Here is a 6000-nt window from a genome sequence, read left to right as displayed (position 1 = left end):
GCCATTTTAGGGTTTTTCAACTTTTAGAATTCGAATTTTAGTTCCATTTTTTTGAATTTCATTGTTTTACGAGATATCGATTCGTATTTTTCAGATTTTCAAAGAATTTTTCAATTGTTACTATTCTAGGGTTTTTCAACTTTTAGAATTCGAATTTCAGTTCCGTTTTTTCAAATTTCACTTTTTTACGAGAAATCGACTCGTATTTTTTAGATTTCTGAAGAATTTTTCAATTGTTGCCATTCTATGGTTTTTTATTTTTTAGAATTCGAATTTCAGTTCTGTTTTTTCAAATTTCACTACTTTACGAGATATCGACTCGTATTTTTCAGATTTTCAAATAATTTTTTGATTGTTGTCATTCTAGGGTTTTTCAACTTTTAGAATTCGAATTTCAGTTCTGTTTTTTTGAATTTCACCATTTTACGAGATATCGACTCGTATTTTTCAGATTTTCGAAGAATTTTTTTATTGTTGCCATTCTAGGGTTTTTCAACTTTTAGAATTCGAATTTTAGTTACGTTTTTTTGAATTTTACCGTTTTACGAGATATCGACTCGTATTTTTTAGATTTTCGAAGAATTTTTCGATTGTTGCCATTCTAGGGTTTTTCAACTTTTAGAATTCGAATTTCAGTTCTGTTTTTTCGAATTTCACTATTTTACAAGATATTGACTCATTTTTTTCAGATTTTTGAAGAATTTTTTTATTGTTGCCATTCTAGGATTTTTCAACTTTTAGAATTCGAATTTCAGTTTCATTTTTTCGAATTTCATCTTTTTACGATATATCTACTCATGCTTAATAGTAACATCACTCAAATCATATATAGAATGAAATCAAATACATATCCATATCTAACCACATATAAAGTATATCATACACATATGCACATACAATAAATATATACATACGAACATATGAAGAATGATAAATAAACAACGAGGTAACTAAATATACATCCGTGAGCTACTCGATGTAGTGAAAATACAACTGCGATGCTAAACGTCGATGCATAGAGGTAGACGACTCCTGGGGAAAATCGACGCTCCGTGACAATGCCAAACACTCAAAAACCCGTAACATAAACATGCCACAGTCACCGGAGCCCACTCCTTGCTAAGGGACAGCCGTCGCTCGATACAAAATGAGGGAATCACGTCGTGGAGTCCTCCCAGAAGCTATCCAAAAACTCATCGCCTCTAATAAAGCGGGAATGAATGTCATATACGGTCGCATGCGCTGTTCAAGAGTCTCCATATTCCCCGAATATGATGCCTCCGAATCGTATACCATAATCGACCATTCTCGCAAATCTATAACTCCGACAACCCAATGTGCGTTGTCGAAGTTTATAGGGATGTAAACCTATAAACAGTGAAAAATTTTAGTTAATTATCGTTGTCGTCAACCAATTCAATGTAATAGAAATATATATACACTATACCTGATCGACCATCCCCCATGGTTTGTACAACAATCCCGGGGTGTACGCTGCGTCAACCATCCTCGTGAAGAGTCCCGAAAACTCAAACTCGTCAATTGGTGTGATCTGCCAACTCTTCCAAGCCATCTGAATATGGCCTCCGAAGAATGTGTGCGCAATCATCCAACACTGAGAAACAGTGGCTCGGTGTAGGGCTAGACTCGAGTCAAGCCAGCTCGAGCTCGAGCTCGGCTCAGCTCGGTTAGAGTGCGAAACGAGTCGGGCTCTACTTGGCTCGATCGAGCTTGAGCCGAGCTCGAGCTGGCTCGGGTTGGTTCGATATATTTTTTTTAAAATTTTTTTTATATAAAACGACATCGTTTTGATCCATATATATACAAAAACGATGTCGTTTTGATATGAAAAATGAGTCGAGCCGAGCCGTAATCGAGCCAAGCCAAAAACGAGTCGAACTCAAGCCGAGCTGAGTTTGGCTCGAGTCGAGCTCAAGCCAGCCATTAAAAAATCGAGTCGAGCCCGAGCTGGCTACAAGTCGAGCTCGGTTCGGCTCGAATCCAGCCCTAGCTTGGTGCTCATCCTGTTACCGATGTAATAAAGCCAAAAAAGAATCCACATGCTAAAATGGTATAAACAAGTTCACATATGTTAGTTATTGGTAAATATATCAAACTTTTTCCCAAATTATATAGTATAGACAACTTACATCGTTGGTCAGCCACTGGCGTAACTCTACCACAAGCCGCCAAAAATTGTCTTTTGACTTCGACCCGATGAAGTAGACATCATATGCGTCGGAAGCCGCAACTCTGGTGTACCACGTGAAGAAAGATTCCTCAAGCTCTGAGGCAGAGGATGGAATGGTCCTAAGTTACTATTTCGCCCTCCCTTTGAGTGGATTCATATACGGGGTGTGAACCAGCGGACCTTTCTGAACAATCCGGCCACGTGCTGTACGAATCATCTGCATGATCCCAAAAAAAATTAATTCATCATTCATCATACGTAACAATTAGCATTAATCGATTTATTTTACCTTCTTCATGTATACAGGAGGAGGTTTAACTGGAGAATCCTGAATCACGGTCAAGTCCACCACGTGTGCTCCTTCGACGGACTAGAAAATTGTAATTTTGAACATCTCAGTGACCAATATATACGAATATTTATATACTAAGTATGATTGATATACCTCAATATGGATGGCCTTAAAATCGTCCTCTTGGAAGTCCTCCTCCTGTGAACCAATATCCACTATCTTTTTGATCGAGCTCGGGATATCAGCAAGTAGCCATAATCGCTTGTCCTAAAAAAGAGTCAAAACATCATTAAATAGACAATATAATTGAAAAGACAGATCAATCAATAACATTTTAAAAAAAAAGGTTAACCTCAACTTTTGGGGAAGGTGTTCGGGGAGAACCCTCGATCGATAATATATCAATACCGGTTCCCTATATGCATGAAAAGGATAAAATGGTAAATGATATTTCATATAAAATATAATATCACATCTAAAAGTCGATATAATGTATAATAATTATCATACCTCATGTGGAGGATCTAAAGAACCTATATGAAATCCGACCGGATGATCTTCATGAGAAAGACCCTATACGAATATATATACCCTATATTAATCGATAACCGAACAATCATAAAAATAAAGTTCCATTGATAAGTGACATACCTCAGCTTGGACAGGTGATGCAACAGAAGGGCTAACCGGTGCGTCCTTTTGGCGACTACCCTAAGATAATAGTAATAATAACTTAATTAGTGACATTTCATATATAACAATACTATAATATAATAATAACATTTAACAATAAATATAAATTTGAAATGTCATACGGACCTCGTGTGGGTGATGAGATGGTATTGCGGTATCAATGGGGGATGTCGGTCGGATATCGTCGTCCCTCTCCTATACGAATGTAATAATAGTTGTCAGAATAATAACACTGTAGACATTTTTTATAAGTAATAAATTAGAAGTGGTTTTACAACCTGAGCGACGAGGCCTGGATATGTACGCGTGACGATGTCTTCCAAACGAGTCATACGATCCTCTAATCGAGTCATCTGGGAAGAGATATCATCGCAAAAACTTGATATCTCACGTAAAATCATAGTACCCCAGTACGCTAATGTAGCATCTAATGTAGAAATACTGGGTGCTATGAATGGGGGACACTGCTCGGTGGCATGATGGGTAGTGTGGTCCTCCACTCCAAGATGGTCCTCCATTCTAGGATGGTCTGTCGTCTGTGGGCTCTAAACTATAGGGGAACATATAGGCTACTCCATAACAGGAGGTTGAATAGGCTCCTCATGTGTCTCAAAAGACTCAATAGGTACAGTTGAAGGTCCTGAGGCTGGAGAAGCCTCATCTGTAGTCACGGTTAGAACTGAAGAAGATGAGGAGGAATCAGCATCAGATAAATCGGTGTACTCACGAATCTCAGCGTATCATGGTAAACCCTCCTCGATTGATGATGAACGAAGAGGGAATGTGACATCCTCCTTCATGATGAAGATATATAATTCATCATCAAAATATAATATAATGAATTAATAAACTTATTAATTAACTAGTACAAACCGGATCACCAGTGAAAATATGACCTATATGAGTCCAACTAAAGACGTCTCGCGTACGCTACCTAAACATCCGTGGGGACGAATAGGGATCAACAAGGTCAATCCAATCATGTAATGTGTTCAGAGTCTCATATATCCAATACTGCAATATAATCATTTACGATTTAAATAAATCAATTCATATTTTTTCAAATTAATATATAGAATCAATAAATTAAAACTAACCTGAAATGCGAAAGGAAATCCATAGAGGTCATATCTACGCATCTCAGGCATCCGTTCAGAGCATACTCTGTCACTAGCCTATGACATAGACTCGTATGTCATTTGCCACACGGGGACACCCCAGGGGTAGGAATTAAACCTGTCCAAATGATCGACCAACTGTAAATACTCTGAAGACACGTTCTTTCGTCGATCATTTTCTAACAAAACCAAGTGAAGAACATACAATAAGGCCATCTTGACTACGCCAATATCATCATCCACCCACGACCTCGACAAGAAAACACGCTCTAGGTCATGATACTGTACCTTCAGACAACCTCGAAAGTACGTATCTCTGATCCTATATCTGGAGGAGCGAGAAATATATGAAGAAATATCAATGCGTCGGCTAAACGAAAGACCCATCACCAAAGCAAACTCAAACGGGCTAAAACGAACATCAACCCCGCTAATCCAAAACCAAAACTCGTCTCTGACAGAGAATCGATGTAGCTGCCGTAGTAGAAATGAATGAACTAATACCAGAGAATTTGGTCTCGGGTAAACGAAGAAGATACCCGAAACATGTCCTCTTAAATAGTCGTAGCTGCTCCGGGGTCAGTGTAGACATAATTTTAGATAATGTTGTGCGCTGTACATGACATATCAGATCTGTTTGGAAGTGTCTGGACTCATCGGAGATTTGTAGCTCGCTATTAACAAGTCTTCTTTTGCGAGAAATATCCTGCAAAAATTTACAAAATTCGTTAGTCATTCATAAATAGCAAATATGTAAGCAAATGTCTTCATGGAAAAATCATAAAAAGAAAAAAAATACAAAACAATAAAAAAGGTGAAAAATTTTAAAAATAAGATTTTAGGATTGTAAAACAGTTAAAAGGAAAAAAAGGAACTGAAATTCGAATTCTAAAAGTTGAAATACCCTAGAATGACAACAATAAAAAAATCCTTCAAAAATCTAAAAAATATGAGTCGATATATCATAAAACGGTGAAATTCGAAAAAACAGAACTGAAATTTGAATTCTAAAAGTTGAAATACCCTAGAATGACAACAATCAAAAAATCATTCGGAAATATGAAAAATACGAGTCAATATATCGTAAAACGGTGAAATTCAAAAAAATAGAACTGAAATTCGAATTCTAAAAGTTGAAAAACCCTAGAATGGCAATAATCGAAAAATCCTTCGAAAATCTGAAATATACGAGTCGATATATCGTAAAACGGTGAAATTCAAAAAAACGAAACTGAAATTTGAATTCTAAAAGTTGAAAAACCCTAAAATGACAACGATCGAAAAATTCTTTGGAAATCTGAAAAATATGAGTTGATATATCGTATTTTTTGAAAATCTAAAAGTTAAAAATACGAGGTCATTACATCGTAAAATGTGTCCAAAAGGCACAAAAATCAAAAAACTTACTCTCAAATTCGAAAACTACATATTGAAAAATCTTAAAACAGAAAAAACGGATATAGAATTCGAAAACTACACTTCTGGATGTAAAAAATATCAATTTACCCCCTGAGAAAATTTCTATTACAAACAGGTCCAAGATTTATCCCTTGCCCCCTCAGTAATTTTTGAATCTATTACCGCCCCTGCAGTTTCAAAATAGTTAATTTTCACCCTAACCCACTGTTATTCCCAGCAGTCCATTGTTACACAGGAAATTTCAGAAACGCCTACAGTGGAATTAACTATTACGACCAAATCCCTAA

This window comes from Mangifera indica, chromosome 18 (assembly GCF_011075055.1).
Source record: "Mangifera indica cultivar Alphonso chromosome 18, CATAS_Mindica_2.1, whole genome shotgun sequence".
NCBI classification, from domain to species: domain Eukaryota; kingdom Viridiplantae; phylum Streptophyta; class Magnoliopsida; order Sapindales; family Anacardiaceae; genus Mangifera; species Mangifera indica.
This window is presented reverse-complemented; position numbering follows the sequence as displayed.